The 17,565-nt window shown below is 27.9% G+C and overlaps 1 long non-coding RNA gene across 1 annotated transcript; it reads left to right on the top strand.

Annotated features, from left to right (window-relative positions):
* The first annotated feature begins 13,002 nt into the window (after nt 1–13,002).
* LOC136076315 (uncharacterized) lies at nt 13,003–15,052 on the top strand. Its single transcript, XR_010636160.1, has 3 exons — nt 13,003–13,147; nt 13,342–13,470; nt 14,911–15,052. It is a non-coding gene; the product is annotated as an uncharacterized LOC136076315 (long non-coding RNA).
* The last annotated feature ends 2,513 nt before the right edge of the window (nt 15,053–17,565 follow it).

Genomic DNA, 17,565 nt, shown 5'->3' on the forward strand with positions numbered 1-17,565 from the left:
ATAATAATTTTGAAATGTATGTTCAATCTTTGTTTTATACTTGTTGACAATTTGTTTCTATTTATCTAAGTACTATTTTAATATTTTTATGTTAATTTTTTACGTTCTCTTATTGTAAAAAGGCGTTTTTATAATACTTTATGTACTCTGTTTTGTAAAAGGCTCCTGACGATAAGATCATTTGATCTTCTTTTAGAAGCCTTGTTTGTATTTGAAAAAAATATGTAATTTATATATATTACGTCAAATGTAAACAAAAAAACTTAAAAAAAAAAGGTAATATTTTTTTATTTCGTTGCTATGGATACCTTTATTTTGCTTAGCAACAACCTACTTTTGTTATCTGCAGATATTTTATAAGTGCTATATTCACTAAATTTGGCATGAGTACCAATATGAGATCACACTTCTTACAAAAGTGATAATTTTTTAAATTTAGTTGTTATGGATACTTATATTGCTTAGTTACCGGATACTTTCCTTAGTTACAAAGTGGTAAATTGATATTTGAATATCTTATCGGATTTTTGACCCACCTATATTGAATAAAAATTGAGTATTTAGGTAAATAATGTTTTAGGAATAATAAAAGCAAAAAATAGTGCAAGAAAACGTTATCAATTTTAAATTACATCAAAAAATTATAAAACAATAATATCGTTTGAAGATTGTTTAAGTAATTGTAAAACATCTGAAGAAAATGCTTTATGATTTGTTTGGTGTGATGTTGATTTACGCAATGATGAAATAACAGGATCACTGGAAACTAGGAGTCTATTGATAAGATCAGTATTTGTTGCTTTTCTGGATGTTTTTCGGCTGAAATTTTCGCGATAAGATTTAAAGTCTTTATTTCTAGCCTCTTCAGCTTCCTCTGACATAAGTCCGATGGGTTATGTGAGGCTTTTAATTATGTCATGTCCATGTATCAATACTTTGTGAACTGATTGAGCCATGTAATACCATGGATAAAGGGACACATATAGTCTAAAAGTGTCAAAACAATAATCCTTGAACTTTAAGCAGTCTATTTCATATCCTGAAGAGAGCGTTACCAAGATAATGTAAAATCTGAATATAAGGTTTTGGTCAATACCCAGAATTTCAGCTGTTTGTTCATATGCTGCAAAAGCACGCCTTGAGGTATTGCCATCATTACTTGTTCCAGAACCACCACTTTTAGGGAAATCAACAACAAGTCCCATTTTGTTCATAAAATCAGTCTGAATCTTTTGTTTAGCTACAGATGCCTTTTCTTTGTGTTCTTTAGATCTTGCTTGCCACTTTCTTGTTTCTTTTTTATATGCAATGTGCAATAACATTTTAAAAAATCGAATCCATGCATGAAGACTGGAAAGACCATATTTGAACTCTCTGTTAGTATAATCTATATTAAGGATATCAAGACTATTCATACTTTTTGGAGAGACACCACACACTGAACAGCATTGGTATGAGTTATTTTTTTCAGATAATATTGTTTGAACCTTCCCATCAATCATTGTAAGTTCAATAATACAATTCACTTCAATAGAAGATCCGCAAACCTCTCATAAAATCATACCCAAGCTTTCTATCTCACTTTTAATGTACTGATCTTCTTCAATCACAGATTCCTTGGATTCCATTTTGTATGCAAATCTTATGGGTCTACAATAGGCTGTGGAGGACGACTTTTGATTTCTCCAAATAGGCACCTTTTCGTTGCTGTTGTTAAATCCAGTCAAATCCAATGGGACAAGACAAGTAATAAATAATGATTCTTCACGCTTTAAATCTCTGTTAATGTCGGGTTCTGATAAAACTTGTTTATAAATGCTTTGGCCAGTAGCACCATCAAAACCAGCCTTACACGTTAGTGTCATTGTTTTTATTGCTTTGTCGTTCAATATCAAGTGCCTTAGCACAGGTTCCTGAACTGCACAGATTCTTTGCAAAGTATGAGTCATTAAATCTTTTAAAGGAACTGAAGCTGAATAGTCCTCCACTGTTATGTTTGCAGGATAACATTTCAATTTTGCATCTCTGACATCATTGTAAGCGGGGTAGATGTTATATTCTTTCTTCAAGGTTCCGCTTCTAATCAATTGATAGGAAGCTTTTGTCAGACTTGCATCAATTATTAAAGCCAGTGCTTTGTCTGCTGAATATTTAGTTGCTTTATCTGTATTTGATATATTTAAAACATTCTTGGCAGCAATAACAACAGATTCATCTCTAAATTTTTTATTAGCAGCAAAAAATAATTCATTGGATGAATGAGATTCAATTAAACAAAATACACGCCGTTTTTTAGTTTTATTAGAACTATTATCAAATGCAAATGGTTTTCGACCACGTCTACTTGCAGTTGGTTCATTGTCTTTTTTTCTGACAATTAAATATTCATTAAGCCAGTTCACAAACTTCTTTTCAAAATTTTTCACCGTATAGTTTGCAGATTTCCACTTTTTTTTATACAAGTAAACAAATCGTTGAACAGCATGTCTAAAATTAACGTCTTTAAAATCAGCCAATTTTGGCTGAATAAATTTTAATATATCTTCAGTAATATTTTGTTTTGAAATACTAAGATTGTTTTTTTGAAGAAAATTATGAATGTCTAAGTTTAACAAAACCATATCTAAATAATTATTGTAACAAGTATTTTGTATTTAAAAGTAAAATGTTATAATATATATGCCGCCTGGACTACTAATACTTGTTAGTAATTAAGTTACTACAAGTGTTAGTAATTAAAATTAAAAGTAATTAAATTACTGTCAGTGTTAGTAATTGAATTACTAACAACTACCGAAAATATGTTGTTGCTATGTTATGCAAAGTAAGGTATCCATAGTAACCAAAAAAAGTTAACCTCATAAGAATTGTGAATCTCATTTTAATACATACCCCCAATATTGTGTATTTAGCGCAAGTAAAACACTGTTAAAACAACGTTAATGTAAAAATGAGTTGTTGCTATGCAAAATTTAGAACGAGCAATCAATTAAAACTCGATTGAAGCATCATATAGCTCAAATAAATATAAGACAACACATGGCAAATTGTGGTAATTATTAGTTATTGTGCGGCAAAAAATAAGTTTCTTAAGAAATTTTTTTTTTTAATCTGTGATTTTCAAAGTATAACTGAGATAACATGCTTGACAAATTTATTTCACACATTGGTTTTTCTTATCTCTAAATACTCTAGAATAACATGTACTAATTTTTTGTTTCAAAAACGTAGATGTAATTGAAATATAACACAACGTTGATGTCACCGTTAATTACTTATTTATAATTTTTTTTTTTTTAATTTTATCTGAATATTCAAATGCTTAGAGTCCTGGTAACTAAGGGATTTAATATAAATAAATTATCTATAATATAGATTTCTCCTAATATATGTAGATACTAAAATTAAATAGGTTTTCAAGATTAGACAACTAAAATTTTTCCCATTTTGTCCACCTACTGGCCCACTGTGCAACAAGAAGGTAAGCCAAGCTGTCTATCAACACAAAACATTACAACAATAACTTCACAACAATTACGCAAAGCATTAGAAAATAGCTTAAGATGTTTGTAAGATCACATTACAATAAATATTAACAGACATATTTTCTATATACATATAACTAAAAAAGGCCAGAAAACAGACATTAAATATATAACATTAAGGGATTGTACATAATTCATGCAAAGCAAAATATATTTAAAAAACAGAAGTAAGAGATATTAGGCTCTTTTTTTTTAAATTTAAGTTTATACCAAAAATTAGATAATGTTTTTGATAAAAAAATTTTTGTTCTAATTGTAAGATTAGTATTTTAAAATTTAAATAATGTTATTTTTTTGATCTAATTTAAAGTGCCCATATTACCAAGTGGTGTGGGTAATATGAGCACTTTTGCTACTTTTTTAAAGCCACTTTGTTTTTAATAAAAAATTTCGGGTGTACAAATATCTAAGTGAATCATGAATAAAGATCCCTAAAAATTGATTATTCGCAAAAACTTTGGATCCAGCATAATTATATATGAAAATATTCCAAATTCCGCTTAAGATGCTCATCATTATCTACCCAACACTTACTGTAGGAGAGCAATAGTTATTTACAAAAAATAAAATTTATATATGTATGTATATATATATATATATATATATATATATATATATATATATATATATATATATATATATATATATATATATATATATATATATATATATATATATATATATATATATATGTGTGTTTGTATATATATATATATATATATATATATATATATATATATATATATATATATATATATATGTGTGTGTGTTTGTGTATATATATATATATATATATGTGTGTGTGTGTGTGTGTGTGTGTGTGTGTTTGTGTATATATATATATATATATATATATATATATATATATATATATATACACACACACACACACATGTCTGCAAATAACGTTTTTTAAATTGTAGACATGAAAGTTTTCAATTATCCCGCCGGACCTTCGACCCCTGTATGAGGGGTGTTGACTTCCCCATCTAAATGATGGGTGGTCAGTCCCCCCATACTGAACCCACCTCTGAAATGACCGATGGGTCAAAGGTCTGGGCTTCTTTTTCCGAAAGACTTTATAATCTTCATACGTAAGTTCTAAAAATTAAAATAAAAGTTGATACATTTTTTTAAAATTTTAATTTTAAGTTTCAATTTTAAAATTTTAATTTTAAATGATGGAGCAAAATTATAATTAAAAAATGTATTACTTATAATCAAGCAAATGTTATAGCAATTGAGAACTTATAATTACCGTTTGGTGTTTTATCTAAAAAAAATATAGACTTAAATGTTCTTCTTGCTTGCTAAAGGATAAATAAAAACACGCACATAAGACATTTTAAATGAAATTTTATCTATGCCATTTGACAATTCATCTAGATGGAAAAAAATTGTAAATATATGAACATTTGAATTTTTTTTACATAAGTACATGTATATAAGTACATAACATAATTACATTTACATAAGAAAAATTTAAAAAAATAGTAAAGAAAATACTAAATTACAAACTAAATTATGAACAGTATGCCTAACTCACCAACTCGCCTTTGAAGGAGAACTAAAAAAAAAAAAAAATAAACAAAATAAAAATTAAATCTAGGCAATAAAATCAAACTTACTTATTACTTCATTGCTATCTCAAAAAATTAGGACGCTATTATAATGTTTTGAAAGTGTTTTACCTATGTGAAAAACTACCAAAAGAAAATTATTCAGTTACCGGATAATGAGGTCGATGAAGCTGAATGAAAATGATATTTATTGCTTGTTTTTTTTATTAAATAAAAAACAGAAAAGTAACAAACCCCAAAATGACAAAAATTGTTAAAGTACATTATATAAACATAGAACAAATGTAGCGATAGTGGATTTAATCCAAAAATAGAAAGAACCTTTAGAAAAAAGCTTACTGCTTTTAAATCTACAAAAATTTCCAACTTACATTTTTTCATCTACATTAATCTATAATAAAATATGAATTAATGAGTTACCATTATTTAAAGTTGATCCAGAAGCAACTAAAATAAATTATCAAATAAAAAGTTTATTTATATAATCTTGACGATAATGTTGAAATAAACAATATTTATTGCTTGAAAAGTTAACTTTTTTTTTATTTTTTTTATTTTAGGTGCTCCAAGAAGTCCTAATGATCTTGTCACAGAGCACCGCGGAAGTGTATTTAACCAGGAAGTTCACGCCTCCTTCCTTACCGTGACGCGAAAATATGTCCAGAGCTCGTTTCGAGCCTGGATCTCCTGCTTATAAACCAAGCGTTCTAACCACTACGCCACGGCCGCACGTAACAAAGGTAATTCAAGTATATTAAAATAAATGTACTAAGTAACAAAAGGTAACTCAAGTATATTAAAAGTAACAAAGGTAATTCAAGTATATTAAAATAAATGTACTAAATTACCTGTTGTGGCTGGTGCAACTGAAGTTATAACTAAATAAAAATATGTTAAATAAAAAAGCTATTTTATCTCTCTTATCTATTTTATCCTGATGATTATGCTTAAATAAACAATATTTGTTGATTCTTTTTAAAATAAAATAAAAGACATTACTATTTGCTGTAAAATAAAATAAAATACATTACTATTTGCACCAACTGATGATGCTACCACACCTAAATGACAAAATTTATTAAAATATATAAAACATATTCAATGATTTAAAAGAATATTCAAAAGAAGCTTTTAAATCTACAAAATCTAAGTCCTTACTGAGTTCAATCTGTCTGTCTAAAAATAAAAAATGAGATAAAATTATATACAATAAAATTGCTAATGCTACATTCGTACTCAAATAAAATCTAAATGATAAAACTTACTTAAGTCGCTGTCAGCTTGCCTGTCTAAAAAAAATTTTTATTCTCATTAATCCTAATCAATAATCTATAAATAAACTTACTAATATAAACTATAAATAAACTACTATATACTATATAAACTAATATAAACTATAAATAAACTACTATACACTATATACTTACTAAAAAGGCCTTCAGTTCCTTTTAACTGCTCTAAAAAATGAAAAATACCTGCTTGAAATGATCTAAAAAGACTGAAGACAAAACTGAAACACTTTACTAAAAAAGAAACATTGTACTAAAAAAAACTATTTTACCAGTCATTTTAGTTTTAACTTCTTCTAAAAAAAAAATAATAATAATAAAAACAACGAACAACAAACAAATTTTAGTTTTTAAACAATGAACAACATCAATTCCACTTGAAACTAAAAATTTATCAGCTCTAATCGGCTGGAAGACCTTACTTGAAAGACCGCGTGGAGTAAAGAAACGCTTTTAGAAAAGCCTAGAAAGTTCTTTATTAAAAAAGAAAGTGAAACGACACTAACACTATTAAATTACAGTATTCATATTTAGAAGATTAGATAAATTACAGTATTCATATTTAGATAGTACTAAGAAAACTATTTTACCAGACATTTTATTTCTAACTTCTTCTAAAAAATGAAAACAGGCTATAAAAATTAGAAAAATAAAAACAACTAACAACAAACAAACGATTATTTAAATTTTTATTTTAAACAATAAACAACATCAATTCTTCTTGAGAATAAAAGTATATCAGCTCTAATTCGCTGGCTGACCTTACTCGAAAGACCGCATGGAAAATATAACCGCGCATAAAAAAAGTCTAGAAACTACTTAAAAACTAAGAAATAGTGTATTTTACAGAATACAGAACCGTAAGTAACAGTACGAACAATAGGCGAAACTATGCGTAACTATGCGCACTAATAATAACAATATTCATTAGCGTATTAATATTTAAATAACAACTAATGAGATTAAATTTTGAAAATTTAAAAAAAACATAATCTTTAGATTTTCTTCTTTCTATAGTAAAAGGAAAGAACATAATCTAAAAATTTTAGAAAGCAATTGAGGTTCAAATAAAAATTGATTGTCTTCCGAACTTTACTGAATTAATTTTGAATAAGTTCAATCCAATAAGTCCTCTAATAACTCTATTTAGCTAATTTTTTTAAAACTTGGTAATGAAATTTCGTCATCGTTGTCAAAAAAGTGACAACGTCGATGATTTTCAAATTAAAATACTATTTTAGGTAACAGAAATTCTTGGCTGTTTATTATTATCGACTAAAAGATTTGTTTAATTGACAGTATTTCTGAGCTGCTCAGTGACGGATCCAGGAATTTTGTTGGGGAAGAGAGGGGTTGTAATATTTTTATATTTTGTATCCCGTTTGCGTCAAAAAAAAAAGCCTTCCATTTCTAATAAATTTTAGGACTTTCAGGTAATGGTATTGAGGATGGGAGGATGCATCATCCCCTAACTCATCACTCCCTTTCTGGATCCGTCACTGGAGCTGCTCTAATTTAGCTCTTTAAACTTCTTCGTGTTTCTTCGACCTCCAACTTTAATAGTGGTTGCTTTCAGCTTTATTAAAGGTTAAAAAAAAAGTTCCAAAATAATCAAAAAGCAAAAGCTTTGTAATAATAATTGGAATGAATGAAAAAGTTATAAAAGTCATTTAATATATTCGATCAGTTTTATGATTAAATTCAACGTAAAACGAACATAACATATATAAAACATAACTTTTTTTTTTTTTTTTTTTTTTTTTTAAAAATATTTTCAAACCCTTTTCTTTTTTTTTTTAAATATTTTACAAATATTCACACACATAATTAAAATAAATAAATTGAATATCTTAATATATGCAGATTTTTTAAAATATAAAATAAATTTTGGTTTATTGAGTAAGTAACGGGTGATAACTAAAAATCCGAAAAAAGTTAATTTTGCTTCGTGTTATAATAAGTATACATAATAATTAAATTATATTTATTTAGCTCACATATTCTTTTTTTAGAAAAACATAAAAAGTATTTGAATCAATCATTTAAAAATGAAGGTGAACCAAAAAAACGTAGATGAGCAGCGGAAACGTGCGTGTGAGTTTTATTTGCAAAATATAAATCTTGGCAAAACATACACAGTAAAGCATTTTCTTGCTTAAAATATTCCAAGAACTACCATTTATGACAAAATAAAACGCGCTGAAAACAAATTTGGACATGACAAAAGCCTGGAAGTGGTCGCATAGCCAAAAAAATACAAAAAAGTAAGGTTTCTAAGCTTAAAACCATGTTTGACCATCAAGATGATATTTCACAGAGGCAAATAGCTCGTAAATTCAGTATTTCGTAACCGTATGTGATTAAAGTACTCAGAAATCAGTCTGCTATCAAATGTTAAAAAAAGCAAAAGATTCCGAAGCGAGATGAGCAAATGATGCTAAGAATTCGAACATGCTGCAGTCGGCTTTACCAAAATTACCGAGACTTTGAATTGATACATTGACGATGAATTGTATTTTACTTTAAATCAAAGTTCGATAAATAGAAATGCTAGTTACTACTCCAGTGATACTTTATTGACTCCACCGAATGTAAAATACAGCCAAAAAGAGAAGTTTTTTTTTTTTTTTTTTTTTTTTTTTTTTAAGAAAAAATAATGGTCTGGATCGCTATTTTGGCCAAAGGTACCTCAAAACCATATTTTCGAGAATCTAGCAACGCTATCAACCAGTTTATTTACTTAGAGCATTGTGTTCAAAAGAGACTTATCCCGTTTATAGAAGAGCATCATTTAAATGATAATTTTGTGTTCTGGCCAGATCTTACAACTGTTCATTAAGCCAAAAGCGTATTGGAATATTTAAAGGCTAAAAATATTGAAATTATACCAAAAAAAGATAATCCGCCAAATTTACCTGAATGCAGGCCCATTGAAAATTTTTGGTCAATATTAAAAGGTCTTGTGTATAAGAATAGTTGGCAAGCAAGAAAACTTTCACAACTTAAAGAAAGAGTTAAGTATTGTTTGACCAAAGTTGATCCTAATGTTATTCAAGAAACAGTTAGTCGCACCAAGAGTTTGATTGACCGTGTCAGACGAAATTGAGTGATTGAATCAAATTGAATATTATATTGAATAAATTAAATAATTTTCTATAAAATACCTTTTTTTACTTTTATAAAACATTAAAAAACGAGGAAGTTATGATCCTTTAAAACTTTTTCCGGATTTTTAGTTATCACCCGTCATATAAAAGTACATATTAAAATCGTGCAAGTGCGTTAAAAACAAACGGTCTTTGGTAGAAATGCTAAAAATATATAAATAATCAATAAATGATTTTACTTTTTATTTCATTAAAAGTTATTATTTAAAAAATTAAAGCTATAAAAGTCATTCAGTATATTCAGTGTTCAATTAAGTTCAATTAATCATTAATAATTTATATTAAAATTAGACATAAAACGGACATATACTTTCATAAAATATACCTTGTGTTTTTTCTTTTTATAAAAATATTTATAAAACATTTGTAGACATAAATAAAATAAATTAATTAACTAAATGAATACGCAGATTTTTTTTCACTTAAAAATAATTTTTCGGTTTATTGAATAAGTATTTATAAGTATATTTAAAAATTAAGTGCGTTAAAAACAAACGTAAAACAGTTTTTAAAGGAAAGCAACAGCAACAACAAACAAAAAAAAAACGATTTTATCTTTTCTCTTAATTACAAACAGTTAACTATAACAAAGTTAAATAAAAAAAACAAAATACAATATTATTTCGTATTGTTTTCTTAAGATAAATTTGCTATATATTTGCAAACAATAAGAGTTCTTTATTCAAAAAGTAATGAGTAAAAAATTAAGTTAAGCGGACATTTATGAAAAAGTGAAATTACGAATAAACGAAAGTTTAGGTTCTTAATAACTTAAATGTTAACACTAATAATAACAATATTAATAATTCATTTGCTAGCTAATAAGTTTTCATGTCTAAAATATTTTAGAGAAATTGTAAAAACTGTTAACAGTAAACTTTGAACAGTTGGTAAGTAGTTGGCCCAATCCTAATAACCAACTATTAGCTACAGTTGGGCCAACAGTCGGCTATTTAGTTAATACCTTGAAAAAAATGTAATGCTTTTACCAACACTTAGCCAACTGTTTTATAAACTGTTGGTACCATTAATGGTCCAACAGTAATAAAGCAGTTGGCTAGCAGTTGGTACCATTACCGGCCCAACTATATGATTTTTTTTTATTTTTTAAAGTCGCTTTTGCACTTTAATTAAAAGTGCAAATGTTATAAATGTTTACAACTGTCTTTACAACTTGACGTGATGGTGAAAAATAAGTTGCATATTTGAAGTCAAAATCAGAAATGCTATACAAAAAAACAAATTGTTTGCTCGGCACCAGAAAAAATTTTTATTTCTGTTGACCTGTGTAATAATACAGTAATAATCATTGTAATAATAACAGTAGTTATAACAATAACAACTACAATTATAATAATAACAGTAGAAATTTACAACAGTAACAATAATAAAAAGCTAGCAGTAAGCAACCCTTAATACGGGTTATGAGTAATTAAATCATAAATAACAAAATCACATTACAAACTTGTTATATGATCTAAAAAATTAAATACAAATTTATCTATAAATAATACTTTAACTTGCTTATAGTTAACAACATAAAGACCGCATTAACATCAGTTAAGTTCTTTTTAAAATCTGTCAAAACACAGGTACCAGAAAAAGAAAGTCAAGTAAAGCCTGCAAATACCTATAAACAAATGAAAAAAAAAAAAATTTTAATTAAAAAAGTATTATTTTCATTTTATTGTTAGTAGAATCAGGATAATAATATTACAGAAAACATAAAGAATAAAAAAATAGCAATAACAGCCTAGGTCTGTCAACACAAAACACAGTAACAATAACGCATAGCATAAAATATTGTAAGCACACATTACTGTGTCTCCAGAGTAATTAAAAAAGAAAAGATTATAAAAAAGCTAGACAACACAATGTAGTAACACTAGCAAATAGCACCACGACTTAATAAGATATTCTATTAACTAAAATACTTGGTCTAAAAAGATTTTATTTATTACAATATTTGAACAATTGAGGAACAATTAGTTAAACAATTTGAACAATTATACCATATAATAGCAAACAACTTGTATATATTTCTTATAAATGGTCATTATCAATTGTGGTATTAAGATCTACGCAAGAGCTCAGTAATTACATGAGTTTTATTAATTCTCCCTCTCATCTAAGAGAGAGAGGGAGAAAAATTGTTTCCGAACAGCATGTTAAAAAAAGTAAAAAAAACACGCAATAAATAGTAGTAACTGGTTTTATTATGTTACCAGTAAACAAAATTGTTTTTACCTTGATTTAATTTCAAGCATTTCTTAATTAACCTCTATCAGTCAGGGTTTTCTCTAACTATTGACTAATAACTCTCTAACTATTGACTAAATCTCTTTAACTGTTGACTAATAATTAACAGAGTAAATTTCACATCATATTAAATTTACAAAATTAAAACCATGTTTCAACAGTAAGCAAACTAATCAAGTGATGACAAAGACAACAAAAAATTTAGTTAGTTATTGTTACTTTAAATAGTAAAATTCATACTTTGTTTTGTTCTAAACTGTCTAAAGTAAAATCAAATTAACAGACATTAACACTGCCTGACACTGGCAAGTAAGTTTGCTGCTCGCTGAGCAGCATTTCTTAAATTTCAAAAACGATTAATTTCATTTTGTCGAGATCTACCTCTTTCACTTGACAACAACGATTTTCAAGTTGCTTTGTTCATCTATATCACATAAGTCTATTTTGTGATAAATCTGAAATGAAAAAATATAACGAATAAGTAAATACAAAGAAAAACATCATATATGAATCGAAAATCAATGTATCAATAGATTATTGTCAATAACAATAAGGACATAGAAGTAGTCGTTCAAGGAAGTGCTAAAAATAATACCATATAAGCTATACTACATTCATGGATTCAGTCACTCTCAAACACAAAATACATACATATAAATTATTATATTAAAAATTTTCTTAAAATATAATTATTATTTTTACAAAACTTAGGGGAAACTTTTACGATTCAAAAACTATTTAAAAACTATTCAAAAACTATTCAAAACATGGCTCAAAAGGAGGTGAATAATTTCGTTTGCCGAAGAGTTTTTTCTATTGCTCAAAAGTAGGTAGGTTTTTTCGGAAACCGTTGAGTTTATACATAAAAGTAAACCAAAATTGACACTTGGTTAAAGTAAATATTAGTTTGGATCTATATTCAGTTCTTTATGATGGCAATTTAAGCCTGAACAGTTCTGAGGAAAGTGGAATTTTTTAAGGTTATTAATTCTGTATGGATTATTTGTTAAAAGTTGCGTCAAGATTTCTTAGTTTGTGATTTAATTGCGTCACAATACAATAATTTGTGAGGAATTTAAATACCACAATTCAACGATTATAATACATCGCAGCAAATTTATTCAATCATAAATGACTAAAATAAAAATATTTAAGTTTGAAAAGAATAATTTGACTACAACTCTAGATTGAAATTAAATTTTTACTTTAGAAATTAGGAAATTTTTACTTTAGAAATTTTTACTTTAGAAATTAAATTTAGAAGAGGATGGGGAAAATCTTTTTGCCAGTAAATTGCATTGATAATGGTTTGTATCTATTTTACTAAATAAGTATAAGAAAAAAAAGATTTCCTTTAATTTTGAAATCTTTTTAATGTGTTTATTATGAAAACAAAATTTTGTTAAGGTTTACCTTTTTCTTTTTTTTCTAGAATATGTTATACTGTCATCGTTGTGATTTCAGAACTGTTGTTAAAACTATTTGTAAACATTTGTTATAGGAGAAAAAACCAAACTTGTTTATCATTGTAAATCACACGAAGAGGCGTTGCATTGTATCAAAAAATATGAATTAAGAACAACAACACGATTTGTGATGTATTATGCTAATAAAAATTTCGGTAACACAGGTTAGCTGATTGCCTAGTGTTCTTACTTTTTGAATTCTTTGCAAGATTTTCTAATAAATTCTTTGTATTAAGTTGCTAACCCAATATTTTTTAAATCAGGGTGGCCACTGCTCCTCTAAAATCCTCTGAAGTCCTTTTTTTTCAAAATCATCTAAAATCCTCTAAAAAGTTAAAAATGTGATAAAATTCTCCTCTTTAACCCCTCTTTTTTATTTTTTCATTTCTTGATGGTTGCATAACGTTCAAAATTCATGGTCTGCAAAACTGGTTAATGATTGAAATGAGGATTGGGCTGTAAAAAATCTTTAAAAACTTTTAGCAAATCAATGTCATCTAACATAAAATAATGTTGTTGACCCCTTTTCAAACCCCAGTTATGTGGAAACATGGACATTAAACCTATTAAAAAATCCTCTAAAATCTTCTATTTTTATTCAAAATTTTGTAGTTTTGCGAAAAAAACTCTCTAAATTAAATGCAAAATCTCTCTCTAAAATCCTCTAATATCTTCTTTTTCTTCCAAAAATTTTATGTGACCACATTGTAGATACAATAACAGCAAATAATAGTGTACTTTGGGAAAATTCCTTATTCAGGAATGCCTTATATTGTTATTTCTAATAAAGTTTTAGATTGTCACCATGGGTTTGACAGAAATGTTTCAAAAAAATATGGTTAGAAAAAATAAAAAAAGCCATGATGTAACATAAAATTTGCTTATAATGGTGCTGTTTATGATGACACTATTGAATGATATTGTGTGCCTTTTCGATTAATCCTAGTTGCGGTCCTATTTCCATGTCTATCACTCTTTCATCTTTGTCCATTATTTAAAAGTCTAGTTTGTTTTCCATCCTTAGTTTAAAAAGTTGGTTCGGACATGCACTGGTGGAGAAAATATTAAAAATAAATTATGTTTAACTTTATTTAGTAAATCACTAGACTTGCGTCTGAATTATGATCTCCCCCCAAGTAAATCATTAAAGTAGCATATGAACTATACTCTGCCCCTAGAAAATCATTCAATATGAGATGTATGTTAATGGTGTTGAATGACAATGATAGAATTGATATAACTGTTATTATTAAGTAGCTATATATTTTTTGTACTGTAATTGAAATTTCTAGAGCTTTTAATATATAAGTTGTAGGATTATTTCTTTAATTTAGAAACATTGGAAAAAGGCAACTGTTAATCTTACTTTAATTAGTATTTTTATTGTCCAAAATATAGTAATTTTAATTTAAAGATATAGTAATATTAATTTTTATATTTTTTCAAGTTTAAACTTCAACTTTTTTATTTTTGCCATTTCTATTGTTTTATTTTATAAACTGGTATTATATATTATACATTATATATTTTTATATATTATACATTATATATTTTATTTGAATTTAAAAATCTTGGCATTATATTCTTTTCTTCCTTTTTTTTAGGTATATGAGGTTCTGCCCTTCTTCATTATTTTTATTCAATTTCTCTACTGTTGAAATACGGTTTAAATTGAGTAAATTTAAACCGTATGTGTTTATTATATATTTCACATATGTGTTTAGGAACCTGTAAAGTATAAAGCAATAAACAATAGACATTAAATACATAGCAATACATAACTGCCTTTTTTTGTACTACAAAAAACATTGTATTTCTAAAATATTGCCAACAACTTGTAACAAATATATTTTGCTATCAATGGCAGGAAGTAACAAGTGTAAAGTTAAATGATTTTAAATTTACTTTATTGATCATTTGCCAACAGTTTAGGTTGTAAAATTCTATTTTACACAAGGTAAGAATAACCTTGTTTTCTGGTAATATCACTAAACGTTTTTTTGTGATTATCAATATGTTAGTTTTTGTTTAACTTTATTTTTGTGTAACTGTATTTGTCATGGCTTTTCATGGGTTTTCATTGTCACGGCAACAATAATTTTTTTTTACTTGTGAAATGCTGTCAAATGTTTTAGAAAATTTATATCATGCTGGAAAAAATGATAAAGGCTTACCAGTTAGAACAGAAAGTGCACATGATTATGTAACCAAAAATCATTATAAAACAGTTGATATGTCTATTGTTTAAAAAAAACCTTCACATCGAGTAGGTAAGAAAATTGAATTATTAAGCTCAGCATCTAACATCAAATTTGATTGCACTGCTTCTGAAGCACTAATACAAGAATTTATTAATTAGAAGAGAATCGAACCCTTTTTTTAAAGTTTGGGTCCGGTTCGGTTTGGTTACATCTAATGTTCGAGTTCGGTTCAGTTCGGTCTTAAGCACAGTTCGGGTTCGGTTCGGTTCGGTATCAACACAACTGTTTTTTTATTAGTTACAAAGCTTTACATCCACAATGAAAAAACACAAATTAAAGTAAAATTAAGTAGTTAAAGCATTGCAAATAACTTGAAATAATTTGCAATGCTTTTATACTGCAACTTCAAAAGTTCAAAAAACAATGCAGTTGCTAATAGCTGCAGTTAAAGTGCACAAAACATTAAAGCAGTAACTTTTTGAACACAGATAGCGGTAGCTTAAGTAGCCTTCTGTCAGTCGAGTAATCAGGGCTGCATGTTGTATTTAAGAAATACCTGCATTTCCAATGTTTCTGAATTTAGGCGAGCCCTGCGCTCACTCATCGTCATCCCACACACTGAAAACACTCTTTCACTGTCAATACTTGTAGCAGGAATAGCCAACAACTTTCTACCAATCAATGCCATCGTCAGAAGCTTATGTTTACGGTCATTGTCTTTCCAAAATTGCAATACATCACACGCTGTCACGGGCAGTGCCAAGTATTTGTCAAGTTCATGTCTTGTGTCATTACTGTCGTTAGACAATGAAGTGGCAGCTGTTTTAAAGTCTGCCAGCAAATCATGCAATTCAGGGTCAGCTTTATCCTTCTTTGAAGGAGGCAGCTGATCTGAATGACTGCATTCACTAAAGCTGTCTATATCTGTATTGCCTGAGTCATTTCGTATTACCTGATTTGGTGAAGAAGAAATAATTTTGTCCACCATACAACGCATGTCTGAATAAACAAAATTGCGATCTTCTGTGTTGACAAAAGACAAGCACTTGTAAGAAGAAACAATAAGTGTTGATAGCTTGTGCCAAGGATGAATAATATACTTTTCATTCAAGCTGGACAAAAAAGCTGCCTTCAAATCACGCATACTGTCGCTGTCTGAACCATTGATCTTACAGACTGTCCGAAGACAAAATAGCATTAGCCAAACATCAGGGAACATTGGTACATTGTCATGTGACAATTGTAAAGTAGCCTTGTGAAAGGGTTACAAAAATTCTACGACGTTATGCAACAATTTTTTATTAACGTTGTTCAGTTGCTCAAGTTTGTCAAACTGCTTTGAATCAGCAAGAATTGACTTGACATGATCTAACTGACATGACAATGGTTGCAAAAGAAAAAATTAACTGATCCAACAAGTTGCAACATCCTGTTTGAGATTGCGATTTAGTTCCTAGTTTTTCCCACTATGTTTAAATAGCCCACTATTTCCTTTGAAGTCTTGATCATTTCATGAACTAAATTAGGACCAGGGCCTTTCAAAGCCTTTCCAACAGCTAAATTCAGATTATGAGCTGCACAGCTAAGTCTAACATCGTTGCGATAAGTTGACTTCATATTACTCCCATTATCAGTCACAAATACCATATTGTCACTTTTTATAGTCTGAGGGAAAAGTTTTTTGGGTATTTCAGTTGTCTTTGCTTTTACAGCAATGCCAGTCTTAGACTCACTAAACTCAAACAACCCAATACACTTACTTATAAAGGCAATAACTGCTGTTAATGTAATGTGCTGTAAAAGTCTTATAAGAGTATTTTAGAATGTCATCGGTCCAGTGATCAGTTGTTGTTGCAATATGTGTAACCCCAGCAAGTTCGTCTTTTAGCTTTCGAACACATTCGTTGTATAACTTTGGTAATAGTGTCTTAGACAGCGTTGTTCGATCACACATAATATCCTCAAGTTGCACTGTTCCATACTTCAATCCAATATCAATTATTGTTTGAGCAAAGTGACGGAACCCATCATCCTGAAAATATGAGAATGGCTAAATGT

This window comes from Hydra vulgaris, chromosome 02, assembly GCF_038396675.1.
Source record: "Hydra vulgaris chromosome 02, alternate assembly HydraT2T_AEP".
NCBI classification, from domain to species: domain Eukaryota; kingdom Metazoa; phylum Cnidaria; class Hydrozoa; order Anthoathecata; family Hydridae; genus Hydra; species Hydra vulgaris.